This window comes from Pinus tabuliformis, chromosome J (assembly GCF_031772625.1).
Source record: "Pinus tabuliformis cultivar Carrire ecotype Pingquan chromosome J, CPIR1, whole genome shotgun sequence".
NCBI classification, from domain to species: Eukaryota; Viridiplantae; Streptophyta; class Pinopsida; order Pinales; family Pinaceae; genus Pinus; species Pinus tabuliformis.
Genome location: NC_142295.1, coordinates 1181411484 through 1181430956, shown reverse-complemented (window position 1 = coordinate 1181430956; position 19473 = coordinate 1181411484).

Genomic DNA, 19473 nt, shown 5'->3' with positions numbered 1-19473 from the left:
ATAACGTCAATGATATTAACTTGCTTCAATAGAATCCATAATTCCTGTCCTCATAAAAATAGTGTACTTCATGTCATGAAAGGGAATTAGTAAAATGTGGTTGATATGAACTAGGAATAATCCCACAAGAGGAAGGAAGGGTTGTTCTCGAAAATACTCCAAAAGTGTTGTTCCCTTGAAGGAACAGCAAAAACACTCGAAAAAGTGATGTTCCCTATAGGGAACAGCAGTTGTTCCCTGTAGGGAACAACAAAGAAAAAAAATGCATGCCAAGTGTTGTTCCCTATAGGCAACAACAAAGAAAATGCACGCCAAAAATTGTTGTTCCCTATAGGGAACAATAGTTGTTCCCTATAAAGAAAAATAAAAAATGCATGTGAAAAAGTGTTGTTCCCTATAGGAAACAACAAAAATGCACACGAAAAAGTGTTGTTCCCTTAGGGAAAATGCACACAAAAAAAATATTGTTCCCTATAGGAAACAGCAAAAAAATGCACATGAAAAAGTGTTGTTCCCTACAAGTAACAGCAGTTGTTCCCTGTAGGTAACAACAAAAAATGCACGCGAAAAAAGTGTTGTTCCCTATAGGGAACAACAAAAAATGCACACGAAAAAGTGTTGTTCCCTATAGGGAACAACAGCTATTCCATGTAGGAAACAACAAAGAAAATGCACACGAAAAGTGTTGTTCCTTGTAAGGAACAACAGAGAATTCACACGAAAAAATGTTGTTCCCTATAGGGAACATCAAAAAATGCACAAGAAAAAGTGTTTTTCCCTATAGGGAACAGTAAATAAAATAACACAGGGAGAGAAAAATAACACAGACAAGCAGTCATCCCTACTGCTCTAAACAACAGAAGAACAATCATACAAAAGAAAGAAAAGGAATAGAGAAAAACATAAAAAACAATCACAAGTCTCAAAAATAACTTTTTATAGAATTGGGGTTGCCGAAAAGTTGCCTTCTACAACTGAAACTTGCATGGTGGGGTCCTCATTGTTCAATCGCCAATGGAGCGGAAACTTCAATTTGAAGGAAGCAACACCTAAAACACAAAATCATAAGATAAATAAAAAAAAGAAACAACACTTTATTTAGAAACAGTATATAAAGAAATAAATTAAGTTACAACAGCTATGATGTTATTTCCTAAGGGAGTATCAATCTGTCAATGGAAAAAAATGATCTCTTGGAAAAATGTTTTGGCAGCAGTGACATGAATATTTGAATGGAAATCAATTATTCATTTCTTCTGTATGAATCTGTTAGGTAATGAATTTTAATGAAATTCCCTTGTTTCATTAAAATTTCTTTCAAAAATCGCTCGTCCATAAATTGACCTTCCTTATTCTCCTAAGACCTGCAAAAAATGAGTGTCTACCTACAATAAAAACATTAAATCATGGAAAAAGAGAGGTGATCGGGCTACCCTAATCTAAGAATTATGCAAAAAATTAACAAGTAGTTACTCTGTAAAACAAATCCATGGAAAAAATAACAAAGTAAAATTTATTTGTCACCTGTGGGAGAGCAGTGGTCGACCATACTGACCAGCAGTGTTTTAATCACAACTCCTTTTTTTTCATCCAATTTGAGTGATTCCAAAGCCAAATTAGAGCTGCTTCAAAGATATATCACCAATAGAAACAGGTTTTAAAATTTCAATGATATGATATGTCAATTTTACTTAGAACAACCTGCATAACGGAGTCATTTTCGTTTACCTATCTTAGACCAACAGTGGATATTTTAAGCATGTATTTTTCGTTTGATGACAGATTCGAATGATTCAAATTGGAAATGAAAGTAGATTCATTTATTTATCTCTAATAGAAACAGGTTTTGAAAACAAAAAGAATTGATAGATCAAATCCACAAGTGAACAACTAGAAAAACATAATTTTAAGAGTGTTGATTTATGATAGACAGTCAGTGTTTTGGTCATAACTTTCTCATACGATATCGAAAATCAGTGATTCAAATTGCCTTGTAAACCAAATTCATAGGGGAATACACTGTATAAACAGGTTTTCAAAATATAGTCATTTAGGCCTCCAAAAACTAACTGTCCCAACTCTACTCTTGAGCTTCCTACTAGACACCCAGTCAATTTTTTAGTTATAACTTTTTTCGTTTCAAATCCAAATTGAGTGATTCAAATTGGGTTGGAAAGTAGATATCAAAGGCTACTTATAATAGAAACAGGTTTTAAAAATATTCCCTTTTGGTCCTTCAAAACATGACTGTCCCGACTGTGTTTTCAGAAATTTCATCAAGCCCACAAGCTAAAAAAATATGATATTCAATAATTTTTTTCAAATTGGTGATAAAAATGAATATGAGTGTTTGTATAACTGTTATTTTCATTATAATTCATCTACATACACAAATTAATTAAAACATTTATCACCGATATTGATTTCCACAGCATGGTGCAACAAAAACAACTAATTTTACATAAAAAGAAAATTTTATTTTTTACACTAACCTACTCTAATTTAAAAAATGAATATGATTACGTATAAGAGTACTTCTAGTGGAACCATTTTCGAAATAAGGCTTCAAGTATGTACATACCCAAATTTGAAAAATGCATGTTAATAAATATTAGGGTATGAGAAGCCAACTTCCCTTGAAAAGATAGTGTCAAAAATTGTTGAAGTATGGAGTGCTGCTGCAAGCAAATGATGGAGTGAAACCAATATTCAATATATCATTTACTTTCTTGATTTCCCATAGCCATCATATCATAAAGTTCTTGGGATTTTAAAACGACTTGTTGATGCAGACTAGAAGAAACCTCATTTTCTTCCATAACTTCTACAATTTTTGGATTTGAAACTTTCTGAATCTCAATATAAGTTTTCTCCATTGGTGCATGTGAGATAGAATGGGTAGGAAGGGTAGGTAAATTTTGCAGTTCAACACTGTAAGCATGTTGTACTGGTTTATTGTGGTGAGGGTGTGGAATGAGTTGAGCAGGAAATTGTGTATGGAATGGAGCATTTTGATGATGTAGTTGATTGGGTTGAGTGGATGATTTTGATAGGCAAGCAAGATGTTGTGGAAGAGCTGGTGAAGAATATGGAGGATGTGTTTGTGCTACAATATGAGGGAAAGTAGTCATCCAATCATATGATGAACCATGCCAAACTTGTAGACAAGATTTGTGGGGGTTATATTAAGATGGACATGGTTGCCCTAACACATGAGTATTCCATAATGGATTATGCAAGTAAGAGAATGGAGAGGAAGTGTTTTGAACTATACCTGTAAGCCATGATCTCCATGGTTTTGACCTTGTTGCAGCTTCCTCATCTCTTTGATATGCTACTTCCATCCTAGATAAGGAAGAAAAACTATCTATGGGATGCTCCTTTCGGTAATGAGGGAAAAACACTTCTTCAATTTCTTGATTTTTCTCAACCTGCAAAACATCCAATTTTGAGTTTAGAGAGCTAATAAAATCAACTTTAAAATTTTCAAATAAAGCATTGATTTCAGCTCTTATGTCTCCTGTTCTTGTAGCAAATTTGGAAAAGAAAGAACAAAAATTCTCTAGAATTCTTACCAGCCTTGGAGATTCCTCTTGAATCCCTTATGCACAATTCACAAACATCATCATATGATAACAGAAAAACATCACCTTTTCCTATTAGATTTAAGAGTTCTAAAAATTCATCTTTGATTCCTTTGAGTAGGAGTGTTTTTAAGATCTCTTTTTCCAAATACTTATGCTTTGATTTTTGAAAGTTATATTGAAATCGCTCCACATAGTCCTCCAAGCTTTCATCTTCCCCTTGTATCATATCGAAAATATTTTTATTGTCCTTGCAATAGTCCCGGTACTTCTTCAAGAATATGTTCTTCATGTCCTCCCATGTTTGGATGCAGTTACCACCTAGGCTCATGAACCATCGGAGAGTTGCTCCTTTTAGAGTAAGAGGAAACACTTTCAACCTTTGATCTTTAGTATAATAATCATATCCTCTACAAAGTATTTCAAACTCAAATAAGAATGTATCTGAATCTTCATTTGTCAAACCATGAAAATTTGGTAGAGAAGATGGGGGAATTATGTGCATTTGTGTCACTCCTCCTAGGTCTTTGATAGGGAATTCAAAAGTAGAAATGTGAGTCATTTCTTACCATAATAGAAGATGTTTTCATGTGTTTCTTCGAGGTTCCTCCTTCAAATGTTCCTGTCAATTGGTTAGTGAAATTGGTGGTGCCTACATCACCACTTGAGTGGAATTATGAGATTTTTTCAAAAAATTTATCTTTAAATTTCCTACTTCAATTCCTAAGAAATTCTGCTGAAAAGTGGGCAGAGGAGCAAGCACTTTACTTGCTCATTACACAAGTTCTTACCTTCCATTTTTAATACCCAATTCTTTCATAGTAGACAAACATCAAACACCTACTTCAACTTCTATGTAATTGTGTTGAAAAGCGGGCGGAGGAGCAAGCACTTTACTTTCTCGTTACATAGGTTCTTACCTTCCATTTTTAATACCCAATTCTTTCCCAACAGCAAATATCAAACATACATCACTCTCTGTGAAATGGCAACACTCTCCCCGGCAACGACGCCAAAATGTTGGGTGCTAAAAGGTGTCTTTTAAAACTCCTAATTGCCTCACATTAATTATCAACCTGGGTAAGTCTTTTTGTTTCAAGAGTGTACACAATATGTGCAAGCTATAAATCTAGATAGTAATGCTTTTTAAGTTGAACTATTAAACTTGATACAAGAGTAACTAGATGCAATCATAAATCTCAAGCTGTAACTTTTAAAGGAAATAATACATCTAAGCATCAGGACTTAATCTCAAGCAAAACCATAATCAAATTTGAAGCAAGCAATTCAATTGAAAATAGTATCAACCGAGAGCATAGTAGCAATAACCAATCTCTTCTTAGTTGATTCAATCTAAATCACACTCAATCTCAACTAAGCAATCCAAATAGAAATGATGTCAACCGAGAGTTTAATAGCGATAACCAAACTCTTACAGTTGATTAAATCAATAGGATTCATTGTCTTAACAACTCAATAATTTAATCTACAGGAAGCATAAATATAATCAAACGTCAAAGCTTCGAAGCACATAAGGTCAAAATTAAAGAAAGGTGAACTAACTGCAATACATGAAATCGGAAAATAGCAAACAAGATAAACTAGGAGAGAACGGAAAAACATCAAACCAATTAACCTCGCATGAATTAGAAAGATATAACACAGAGAACCGCAGTTTGATCCACCAAGGGCCGGGCCCTAGCCACTAGCGAATACTGTTGAGCTACTTCAAAGAATACGAATGAACAACAATGTAGATTATGTATTAACCATTGAATTCAATCCTCATTATAGCATGATGTGTCCTTCAGAATAAAATTTTGTATATTACAATTGAAGTCCCCAACAAAAAGTTAAATCCCTCCATTATATCTCCTCCTATCCTATCCTATATATCTCTAATCTAATCTCTAACCTCTAATAATCCATCCAATTATTCCCCTTCTTTGATCTTTGTTTTCATTTAAATACACAAAGAGAAGGGAGAAGTTACAACATATATGATTACAAAATGATTCCCATAAAAAATTGGATTGTTCACAACAAATTGATCAGCAAGATCATATCTGAAATATCTTTCCATCAACATTCAATAGGAACAAGTCGAATTTGGTATTGCAACTGAGATAATTTGGAAACTAGTCGCAACAGCGAATCTGAGAAAAATGTCTTCAGATAACCTTTCGTTTCTCTTAATATGGACTGAACTTGGGGAAAATTCTCATTAAAAAACTAATTCGGCCCGTTTTGAACAAAACCCATGTTTCGAATTTTCCATATTCTTCTCCATTTGCCTGAAACGTCCAATGCAAAACTGTCACTTCTTATTCCAGCGAATTTCTGAATTGGAATATTTAATGATGAGTTGGAGATCAAATCTGCAATCTGGAAAATATCTTGGAGGATAAAATGGTGAGTGATGTTACAACAAATTTATTAATAAACCATCATTGGTAAAATCATGCATAATAATCATCAATTTATTAAAAATAAAGGAGAAGAAATAATATTTATCCATAAGAGCATAAATAATTATAAAATGGAATTATATGATAAACCATGATAAATGACGTGATAAAGAATAGTAGAAATGGATGAAATAGGCATTAAAGAGTGATAATAATAATGAAAAACTAGCGGCCCAACAATTATACCAGTAAAAATTTGACTTCTGCAAAGTTAAATTATACTGTAACAAAAAATGAGTTTTTAGTTGTTGCGCATGACATTAATAAATTCAGACATTACATCACTGGTTACGAAACCTTTGTACATACATATCATTATGCAATTAGGTACTTAATGAATAAACCAATCACTAATGGCATAATTACAAGATGGTTATTATTGTTACAAAAATTCAATATTACTATTTTGGTTCAACCTGGAAAACAAAATACAATTGTTGACTTTCTATTTAGGATTCAAACTGATAATAATGATGTACCTGTGGAAGATAATTTTCCTGATGAATATCCTTTTGCAATGTCTATTAAATCTCCTTAGTTTGTAGATATTGCTAATTATTTGGCTACAAGGAAGTTACCATTATATTTGTCTCCTCAAGAGAAAAGAAAGGTAATTCAAATTAGTGCATTTTACTAATGGATAAATGGAGAATTGTACAAAGCAGGGCCAGATCTAATCATTCAAATATGTGTCAAAGAAGATGGATTACCAAATATACTAAAGGCTTGTCATGATGAACCATGTGGAGGACACTTCATTGATAAAAGAAATGCTTACAAAGTCCTTCTCTTAGGATATTATTGGCCTTCCCTATTCAAGGATTCCAAAGAATATGTAAAGAGATGTGAAATTTGTCAAAGAATGGGGAAACTTGTTCCTTCAGATGAAATGCCTCTACAACCTCAAGTACTCATTGAACCTTTTGAGAAATGGGCTCTGGATTTTTTTGGATCAATTAATTAACCATCAAAATAAAAAAGGTACATTATTGTTTGCATTGATTATGTTACAAAATGGGTAGAAGCTAAAGTGCTTTCTTTTGCTACTAAAAATGTTTTAGTTTCATTTCTTTCTGAGGATATTTTTACTCATTTTGGTGTCCCAAGGGAAATTGTGATAGATCAAGGTACTCAATTTACATCCAAGTCGATACAAACGATAATGGAAGAATACAAAATCAAACATTGAAAGTCCACTCCATATCATCCACAGGAAAATGGACAGGTGGAATCCACCAATAAAGTAATTGAACCAAGTCTTACCAAGACTATGCATTTGCATAGAAGAGACTGGGCAGAAAATCTTCCAGTAGCTTTATGGGCATATCATACCACATGGAGAAACACTACAAGACATACTCTCTATGAACTTTTTTATGGGAAGCAAGTCTTATTTCCTATTGAGTTCCAAGTAAAGACCTTCAAGACAACCGTTAAATTAAGTCTTGATCTATCTGAAGCACAGAAACAAAGAGTAGATTAGTTGAATCTACTAGATGAGATAAGACAGGATGTTATTCAAAGAACCAACATAGTTCAACAACAAAGATCAAAGTGGCATGATAAGTACATAAAAGAAAGGAAATTTCAGCTAGGATATTGGGCATTACTTTTTGACTCAAAGTTTAAAGATTTTCAAGGAAAATTTCAAACTCATTGGCTTGGACCTTATGAGATTGAAACTATCTTTGATAATGGTGCAGTCAAGATCAAAACCATTAATGAAGAAAGAGTGAACTTCCCTGTAAATGGTCATCGATTGAGAATTTATCACAAGTCATTGAAAAAGGATGAATTTGTTAAAAATCTACAAGACAATATTGATTTGAAGAGGGTTAGGAAGGATTCCCCTTCCTCTTCAACTTGATTTGTGAAGTTTTTTTGTTCTCTCTCTCTCTCTCTCTCTCTCTCTCTCTCTATATATATATATATATATATATAGATACATGAAAACCAACACTGTTGGCATGTTTATACAGAAAATTTAGGATGAAAACCAAGTATTCTTGACACCTTAGATTTTCATCAACCTTATTCTAATCCCATTTTCTTTGAAACCCTCTTTTTCTTTTTCAAAATAAGCAGCTACAGAATTGTTGAGAATTTGCAGCTTTAACAAAATTTTGCAGCTGATATTGATAGGGATCATCAACTGGGATAATTGAAGATTTTGGCAGAAAAGAATGATCAAGCTTGTAATTGAAGGCATCCAAGGACAATCTACAAAGGTCAATCAAAGCATTAGAATTATAAGCCCAAAGGTATGTAAATATTAGATTAAATAATAAAGGTAAAAAACATTAGATTATGAAATAAGATAGACGTTGCTACTGCCATTCAAAATAATCATTATTATTCCAACTTCGAACTGAGTTATAAATACTATGTCCTATCAATGAAGTTGGTCGTAAGCCCATTCATCATTCATCATTACATATATACTCACTCCATAAACCCTGTTTTATTGATAATTCCTCTCTCATTCATTTTCCTGAAGGCCTTTTCCCTCATTTTCATTAAATGATTTCACTTTCATCCATACTCAGACCTCCGACACCATTTACACTCCATAACCTTGTCAAAAGAAGCAATCACAAGTTAAAACTTCGCTAACATGGGGGTTATTGTGAGGACAGAGCCGAATGGGAAGAAATTCATGGAAAGATATCCGCAAGTCAAACAGATGTTGCAACAGGCACAATCGTTGGAATTTATAAAAAGATTCGATGACTATGATAGAGAGGTGACCAAGTCTTTTGCCCAAGCATTTGATGGAGTGGAAGTGGAAATTGGGGATATTAAAATAGTGGTGACAGAATCTTTCATGGCAGAAGTAACTGGATTACCTAGGGTTGGTGAGAGATGGTTCAAAAACAGAGGAATTGAAAGAAATGAATGGAAGACATTTCTTAAAAACCTAGGTATGGATACTTCAATTTTTAAGAAAGGCATCCCAAGTACAATTCTTAAAAGAAAATGGAGAAATTTACTATTGGTTATCCAAAAATTCATTACTTGTGAAGGTAGGTTCGGCTGTATGTTTTTCTATCATATACATTTGATGATGCATTTTATTGAGGGTAATGAAATTAATTTGCCTTATTTCTTACTCAATAGTTTAAAGAAAATAACTGGTAATACTCAGAGGAAAATACAGTCTATTGAGAATAATATGTATCATCACGGTCTGATAAAAATGTTAATTAAAGCCCACCTCGAGAGCATAGGAGATGATTGGGAAAGTTTTTTAGCCATGAATCATTTTAAAGAGATAGAACAAGAAGAACCCAGTAGAAAAATAAAAATAAGTAGAAGAAATCTATCTCTAAACCCTACAGATGACCTACCTCTACAACCAGAGCAACTCTCAGAAGATGAAACTCCTTTTGGTGATGTATTAGAAAATCTTAAAAAGAAGAATAGTAAAAGAAGAAAAACCAGTGATAAGGAAGAAAGTATGTCTAGAAAGAAATCAGAGGAAATAGAATAGGCAAAGACTGAACAAACAAAAGTTCAAAAGCAAACTCCTCTTACTAAAGCCTCATCTACTGTCAAGAGAAGTGAAAGACTCAAAAAATCAACAAAGGAATCATCTCGACAATCTGTAGAGTTTGTTAACCTGGAGGAAGATGAAGAACTGAAGATTCCATCGCCTATAGTTCCATCACCAATTGCTAATACAGTAAGAAGAACACCTGAAATTGACCCAGTTCAACAAGAGATATATGATTATATAGTCTTTGGAAAAGAAAGCTACAGAAAAGGCTACCACATCCTCCTCAAATCAAAAAAAATAAATTCAGTCTAATAGTCCACAAGAACCTCCAATTGTACATACTCTCAAACAAGAAATTTTTGAATTGGAGACACTAAACAGACACTTAAAACAAGAACATGAAACGTTGAAAGTGCAGAATGAAATACAAACGACTCAAATTGACAACATTATCTTACATCTTCCTCTATGGTATGATAAGAATAAAAAGCTAAAGGAAAAGAAAAATTCCCTTAAGAGAAAGGTCATAATTCTGAAGTATAAGATTCAGATGAAGAAACCAAGGATGGTAGTGTATAAGAAAAAGGAAAAGAAGACAAATATGGATGTTTTAGCTTAAGTTTATGAAGGGGTTCAGTAACAAGCAAGGTCATCAGTTTTGAATTTTTTGCATGAGGACATGCAATGACTTCCGTGTGGGGGAATGTTGAGCCGCACAATTTCTTCTTTTTGACACTCTTTTTGACCTCCATAATCACACAGTGAGCATCAAAATGCAAGATTATGACATGGAAGGTATATAATTGTCTTGTATTTCATAAATTGATAATGTTATTTATTATTTATTCTAATGTTTTCTTCAGCTACTGAATTGCAATGATTCTATAGCTAACACATGATTATGCAGTGAAGTCTGTGGTTTTACAGGTTCCAGGGTGCCAGCTAGGAAGCGAAATATATGGGTAGATGGAAAGTGATGCACTCAACAATTTCCTCCTACTCTCGTGAACTACACCGATGGAAGCAAGTCTCGATGATTTAGTCAAAGATAAAGTCAACCACAATAATCGACAATAGGCGAGCAAGAACGAGATATACACCTCATGATTTGCTTTGATAATAGAAAATCATGAGTGAATTATGCTACATTATCTTTTCAAGTTAAAATTAGTATTATGTTGACAAGGATTAGGCGTAGAGGTCTAAACAATTAATGAAATGAGATTTATAAATAAATCTCTCAGTATAAATGAAATGTTGTTAAGAAGTACATGACAATGAAGATTCAAAATCTGTTTTTAATATCTATTTTATGAAAGATACTTTTCATTTCCATGTGTGGTTTATTGTTTGATTGATAGCATGATTACCTTCTTCTCGTGGAGGCCCCTCTCAAGCAGTAAGGATTCTTGTTTGTTTTTCAGTAGATAGAATTTCATATAATTTCTTAAGCTTTCTTCCAGTTCGATTGAGTAGTTTCATTTTTAATTTATTTCATATTTGAATTAGGATTATTTTACTAATCATTTCTTATGTTTATAGATTCTGGATGCACATGGATTAAGCTTAGCAGCAATGAGAGTAACGATATGATTTTATACTTAGACAAAACTTTAGTTTCCTTAAAGAACAGAGGATTTATTTGCAAAATTAGATGTTACATTTCAAGCATGTGTGATTTATAATTCAGGCAAGTGTGGATGTACTTAAGCAGAGGTTTATTTCATTTCGATTTCAAACAATCGTGAATGCTATTTTTACAGATGTGTGATAATATTAATAGTAGCCTTTCCTTTTGAAATTGAGTGTGTATATAATTGGTGCAAAGAGTGAGTGTAATTAATTTTTATTTACAAGTGTGGGATTGATTTACTTATATGAAGAGTTGTGAAATTTTCTTTCAAAGTATAGTGTGAGATTTTCCATAAGTAGTTTTCAGTAAAAGAGTGTGATTAATTCATTTTCTAGGAATAACTACTTTTCTCATGTGCATTTCAATAAAATAATTTAATTTTGAATTTATATTTCGATAACTCAATTTAATTTAGAATTTGTGTGAATAACTAAAGACTTCTAGTACATAGAGTACACTTACACTTCATAATCTTACTAGCCCTCGTCGATAATTTATGTAGGTAATTTAAGATCAATTAAATTACCCCACACACACACACACACATATATACTAAAAATTACATATTTTAGACTAAGTTATGCTACGTGAACACACGCATACCTCTTAAGTTTTGCGAAAATTCGCAAGGACAAGTATTGCATTCAGTGGAAAATTGTGAGATTATAAGACACTAATTTTTTTTTTCCAAAATTACCATTAGGAAAGCAACATAATTCTTCACATATGGTCTTTTACTCTGAATCAAAATTCACAATGCTTATATGAATTTTGAGGGCTGCAATTCGATAAAAGAGGAAAATTGTGAAATTTCATCGTCACATTTGGCCCAATAGTGTAACCCATCTTCATGCATTCACCTAAAATATCAACCTTCCAGGGAATAAAGCAGGAAACCTTCTCTTACTTCCAAGCTCTTTACACTAAAGATCAAGAGGGTTGCGTTTACAAAATCAGGTGCTTTACATCCTTCCTTCCTTCACTAATTTTTAACTCAGATAATCAACATCTTATTTAGCCCATTAGGAAGATGAAGTTATAGAAGCTATATGGTCTTTGGATCCATATAAAGCCCCTATCTAAGATGAATTTCCCATCTAATTTTTTAGATCCTTTTGGCTACTCATCAAAAAAGACTTAATGAAAATTCTAAACTCCTCTAAGCAGATTCAACATAAATTGGGTGGGAGTACTAAGTCTTATTTATTGGCCTTGATCTCCAAGGAATCTAATCTAGTTAACTTCTCTCACTTCAAACTAATCTCTTTGTGTAGTTAAGCTTACAAAATTCTCACTAAGGTCATAGAAAATAGGTTCAGGAAAGTTTTTCCTTCAATTATTTCAGAAAATCAGGGAGGCTTCATGCAACATCGTTAAATTCTTGATAATATTATCCCAGTTCAGGAGGCCATCCATTCAAGAAAAGAAAGGGGAAATATTGGAATGGGCATTAAGTTGGACATGGATAACATTTTGGATAGGGTAAGCCATTCATTCTTGTTTAATATTATGGGGAAATTTGGTTTTACTATTTAATTTATAAGGTGGATCAAGACCTATATTGGTGCCCTTTGGATAGCCCCTTTAATTAATGATTATCCAACCACCTTTTTTGTTGCTTCAAGGGGTCTCGGGAAAGGCTATCTGCTCTCCCCTCTACTGTATATTTTGATGGTTGAGGGTCTGAGTCAAAATCCAAAGAAATCAAGGATGGAGGGTACTCTTTTGGGTCTTAGTATTGCAAAAAACACAAAGGAATTGAACCATTCTCAGTTTTCCAATGATATGCTCTTATTGGGAGGTGATTCAATGACCATTTCCCTTCACTTTAAACTATTGCTAGATACCTATCTGTACTTATCGAGAGGTTTGATAAAAAAAATAGAAGATTCATTTATATGGATGGAATTGTTCGGAATCAATACTGCAAGATATATCTAATGCCCTCAAATTCCCTGCTAAGATATGATGGGATTCTTTTAAGTATCTAGGTAATCCCATTTCAATTTAGGTTACAAATTCAGAAGATTGGAATGAAATCCTACAAAATTACAAAAGAAAACTTTAGTCTTGGGGATCTCAATGGTTGACTTCAGCAGGTCGAATGGTATTAGTCAAATCAATTATGTCTGCCCTCCTAATCTACTTGTGTTATGGTCTCTTGGCTCCAAAGGGGGTAATTAATCAAATCAATGTTAAGAAATGAAAGTTCCTCTGGTAAGGAGGGAAGCATAATGAGAGTAAGTTCCATTTGATTTATTGGAATATCGTCTGCCTCAGGAAAAAGTTTGGAGGACTCAAAATTAAATATCCAAGTATATGAATCTGACTCTTGGAGTGAAGATTGTATGGTGACTACTATCTGATTCAAAAGAGTTGTGGAAATCAACCTTTTTGAGGAAGTATTTTCACAAATCTCATATGCTTAGAATGGTAGAGGTAAATTGGAAAGGATTTGGCCCCAAAGTTTGGAAAATTTGCAAAGAGGCAACATCAATTATATGTAACCATCTAAGCTAGCATCTAGGCAATGGAGCACGCTTAGACATTTAGAAAGACAATTTATCTTCAAAAGGTCCTCTGGGGGGTAAAGAGAAATTCATTAAATTAACCAAATGGATGTAACAAGCATGCCTTGTAAAACTTAAATACATATCTATATGGGATCAAGTGGGAAGTTGAAAAGGATGGTCATGCCAACACCTTTTGATCCACCTCCAACAACAATGGCAGTTAATCATACTAAATCTAAAAGGGTTGGCTCCAATCTCCTTGAACCTCCACGGTCAATTAGCTTAGAAAATTAGTCCTTAGCAGTGGTACTTTGTTAAGGAAGGATATACTCTTCTCATTACAAATATCCCTCATCCAAATCCCTGGCATTTATGGAAGAAAATATGGGATAAGGATGGAATTCTTAAGGTTAATACTTTTTGTTGGACATTATTTCATCAAAAAATTCTCACAACAATTTTTTTAAGGAAAATGAATATACAAGGTCCCTCAAGGTACGTGTTGTGTCAGGAAGCAGAGGAGTCCACTCCTAACCTTTTTAGATATTGTTCATTCTCCTTGGTAGTGTGGAAAAAAACATTTTACCCCTTGGTATATATAGAGGTAATCCCTGATACATGGGAGGCCACGTTTGACAACTGTAGAACTCATTTCCCATGGGCAAGAAATACTTATTCTCCCTTTGTACTTTGTTGGGTTGACCTTCCTAGATTTCTATGTTGGTCAATCTGGATTGCTAGGAATAAGGTGATATTCAATGATGAGACACTAGAGCCCCTCACAATAGAAAATAAGACCATCAACCTTATTTTTGAATATGTCACAACTCAAGTATATAAAATTTCATAGGTGAATGAACTCTCCCATCAAGAATGAGATTAGATTAAGGTGGGGAAACTGCCATATCATGCTAGCAACTTCAAACTCAAACCCTCTTCCTTGGGACATTTCTACTTAAGGCAAGATCTAGAGGAATTTCTACAATGGAGATTAAACAAGAAGAAAAATTCATTATTTTTTTATGGTGCCTCCAAAAGAAATTCGGGGGTGGCAAGAGAAAGGGGGGTCATCTTTGACCCTAAGGAACAAATAGAGTCTAAATATGCTTGGAGATTGGGTAACGCATCAAATAGCCAAAGAGAGTACCTTGCACTATTACGAGGACTAGAAATTGCAATTGAAAATATATCTAAACTTTTAGTATACAAAGACCACCTTTTAGTAATTCATCAAATGAGGAAAAAGAAAGGATGGTAACAAAAAGACTATTCCCCCATAGGATTACTCTCCAAATGACAAACTTTGAAAAAATAGATTTCTTCCACTTACTTCGATCTCATAATGCAATGACAAACTCAATGGAAAATAAAGGACCTCTACTCGAGAAGGGGAAATTGAAATTGGATCATGGAATACCTATCTTCTCCCAAATTCCATGAATATATAATGTGAGGTTTTTAACTTAAAACCAAAAAAAGAGGACAAACGAGAGAGGCATTTTAATGAACAAGTGGGCTCCAGTGAAGCACTAGCACCATTAAATCCCCATAACCCTCATATTTTAGGAAGGGAGCCCACTATGGTCATAACATTAACTTCATTTACATTCCTCCTCAAGCATCTCGTTGACATTAACATCTGACGTGACACAGAGATGAGCAAGGATCATAGTTGCCATTTAGTATGAGATGAGATATGTTTAAATGTTGGAATTGGCTTGAATCTCTCCCTACACTCAACTCTGGGTAAATTCCCTCAACTTCACAGTTATTACCTGACATTTCGTGGTTTAGTACGAGATCTCGGCATGGATTTTGAATCCCCATGTTTCAAAGTTACAGAGAAGTAGGAATGAAGGTATGGTTATATATTAGTATTTAGCATCGTTTCAAAGTTATAGAGAAGTAGGAATGAAGGTATGGTTATATATTAGTATTTAGCATCGAGAAGATCAACTTCCTGTTGTCGTTGAGCTCTCGTTTCTGTGATTTAAAGTGCCATCATACTTCGGGCTCAACTGTGAGTATGGGAGATCCATTGACAACTAAATATTGTTTGGTTGTTGGAAAATTTGACTGAGTCCTTTGAAGGCTTTCTGGCTACCTGGAAGAGGTGAGCGTCTACGGAGTAGCACAAGCAAACCACCAATCAATTATTGGTAAACTCCAAACCATTGATTCAACAAGCTCTCATGGAACAATTTCAGGAAGGTACTTTCTGTCGTGACTGTAGCCGACATGTTTTTAGCAGAATGGATAGATATAGTGATAAAGGAAGAATATTATTGAATTTAGGTTTCTGTGATCTATATCAAGTTTATGGAAGAGAGTTTTCAAGTTTACTGAAGAGAATTTTTGGCAAAAATCACATCAAAATTCATTTGTCAATTTTAGACTCTAAAATCTATTGCATGGAGGCCCAAAACCTAATTTTTTCTTGATATAAATGAGTAATCTTTCCCTTAAAAAAAAAAAAAAAACTATACTGGACTTTGTACAGAATATCTTAGAAAACGTGTTCGGAAAAGAGTGGTTTAAGAAACTATTTTAATGGGATCTTATTAATTTTTATTAGATATTTATCTAATTTTATATTGATATATATATATATATATATATATATATATATATATATATATATAGATATATAATTTATATGGATTTAACAGATATTTATATGTGTTTAAATTATAATTATATATATATATATATATATATATATATATATAAAACTAGAATAGATCTATTTTAATTTCCAATTTACCAAATGTGGGGAGGTATCAAATTTCTCAAAATGCAAACTTTTTTTTGAATGAAAACTTGAGGAAATGTTTGCACCTTGAGAGATTTGATTCATCTAGACTCTTGGTAGATCAATATTTAAGATCGATATATGCCGATTTTGAACAACACACTAATAAAATATTTTAAATATAAGAAACTTTTTATTTTCACTGCTTTTATATAATATATAATTAGTTGACATTGAAACATTTTATTTATGATTCATATATCCCCCTCTCTAATATATATTGTATTATTTTTGTTATTAATACTTTTTTAATGTTACATGTTCTCTATTTATTTGTTTGTATGCCTATATATATAATTATTTTTATTGTTAATATTTTTCAAAATGTCACACATCAATTCTAAATTAAATTTTGAAGGAATTACAAGCCACCCTTATACTTTGAATTAGAAAGCACATATTAATGAAATAAGATCTCTTTGATCTTTCTCTTTCTATATATTTGATGTTAAAATAGTATTTATTTTATAACCCAGTTTAAACTTTTTTTTTTGTTAATATTTTTTAAATGTTATATGTCAACTCCATATTAAGAATGAATAAATTATACATCATATAATATTAATAATATTATTTTTACATGTGATCGGACGACTCCATATTAAACAGTGAAGAAATTACATCTATCCCTCGTACTAAATAGTATTTTCTTTCTTAATTACTTTATATCTCTATATAAAGTTGATGTAAAATTAGAATAAAAATTAAAATATTTTATTTATGGTCAACATTAATTTTTCTTATTATTACTATTTTTTAATTTGTTAATGTAAATATTAATTTATTATTTTTAAATATAATGTTACTCGACAATATCTTTCTCATACTCGGCCCTAAAGTACCTCTGGGAGCAATGAAAATAAAATATATAAACTTCAATAATAAATTATTTATTCATTAAAATTAATTTTTTTAAATGTGTGAAAAGATCTTGGCTTCAGTAGTTTGATGAAAATTTTGTTTCGCCAACTAATAGGTCTAACTTTTTTGAAATATATTGTAATTAATAAATTTGTAATATTTATAAAGTAGTTAAATTTAATGTAATAATACCAATAGATATTTTAAAATTATCAATTCTCCGAAAAAAAATTATTTTGAATAATAAATAAATATCTTAAAATGTAATTTATTATAAAATATCTGCTATTTATCCTAAGAAGCTCATTTGAAAATGCTATGGTAATACCACTTTATGTTCACACTTTTTTTCAAAAAAAAAAAAAAAAAAATTAGTACATGGAACTTGTTCACGTGAACATGTTTTTGTATCCTTATTATTATCACATGGGTTTTTAATTGTTTTTACTTTAAATTGGATATTAAATATACTGGTAATTGTTTTTACTTTAAATTGGATATTAAAAAATATTTAGAAAAACCTTTATAATATTGATATCATATCCCCACTCACGGTGCTCACATACTTATCTGGAGGTAATGGGATGACATCACCACCACTTTATCCCGTCAACAATTATGTGGATGCGTCACTACATTCAATGCATGCAACACTTAATGTTGCACTCACCCCAATTCGAATTGGGTATTTAGATTTGTATTTTGTTATGGTTCTCATCCTTCGACCTAGATATCTCATTGCATTGGTCTTTCTCACTCATCTCTGTGAGTTTTTTTGGGGCACTTGGTCTTTTCATTTTTGTTTGGGGATTTGTCTAAATCCTAACAACTTGGACACCCCTTCCCTTCTCCTTATCACAACATTTGCAACACCAATCATTGTTCATTTGTTTGGTCGATAGTTGGGCTTCCCCTTCATCCTTGGTAGAGCACACTCCCAGACTCAAGTGGTACAATTTGTGGATGATGGAAATGGTTCCTCAATTAATGATTTATCTCAGTGCCCTCTATCTAGTGTGGCTCCAGTAATCAACCTCCTCATTGGGAATTTCACTATGTTGGCCTTAACATGTCTGGAACAAGTTGGCTATACAAGACCCAACTCCAGGTAACCACCTGTTATGGTTTTTCGAGCATCAACTCTCTTAATTATGAAGAATTAGCTCAGCTCAACATTCACTTCAGGGACATTAGTTTTTTCTAGGTATATGCATGTAAGTTTTTGAAGTTGCCTCAAGGCTCTTGTTCACCAGTCTCCTCTCCCTCACCTATACTTTATTCAAGCTTGCATGGTGACCTTTTCCCTATTCTTCTTCTCCCCATGGCTACCTCTTTATTCATTTAATGTTGGTTGGTACCCTCCATGTCTTTATGGTGCCTAAGACCCCTCCCTTCTTCGTTTCCCTTTTCCTCTCAACCGAATTCTTATGCCCTTCTCTTTTATGCCATCGCTCCTACTTCACAATTCCATATCCTTTCTTGCTTCGTTCCACCATCCCAGCATTCCCCGAAAGCACATGCAAACCCGCAGAGGCTCTACAAACCAAGGCCTAAGCAATGTCAAGGCCTAATATAGAGCCTTCACTACAGTAAGGAGTTTTCATGCCAACACCCCTGGACTTATCCAAAGGGACTTAGATCATGACACTAATGCTGCGATGACATACCACAATGATTTCATAGATATTGAGATTCTTGCCTCAGTTGTTGAATGTCTCCCTAACCCAGGACACATGTACGACTAGTAAAATACCTTTGCAGAATAGATCTTTACTAGAACATGAGATCCCTCCTGGGCCAAGTGCTAGCAAATAGCTATGAAGCTCACAAGGAGATATATATGTAGCTCAATGACATTATAACATAGAATCAAGGTATGGCTATGGAGCATTGTGATATGACCATGCAATTGGGATGTCTCAAAGCCATCCTCCTTAAAGGAAAAGGACTTGGTTCATGAGGAACACCTACAACTCCATTGATGTGTCCACATAAACATGACTTTTCTATTAGATTCAAAAATACTATGGGATGTCCTTCAATAGTTTATTTCCATGGTTTTTTTCATTATCTTCTATATGCAACACCATTGCTTCTATAGTATTA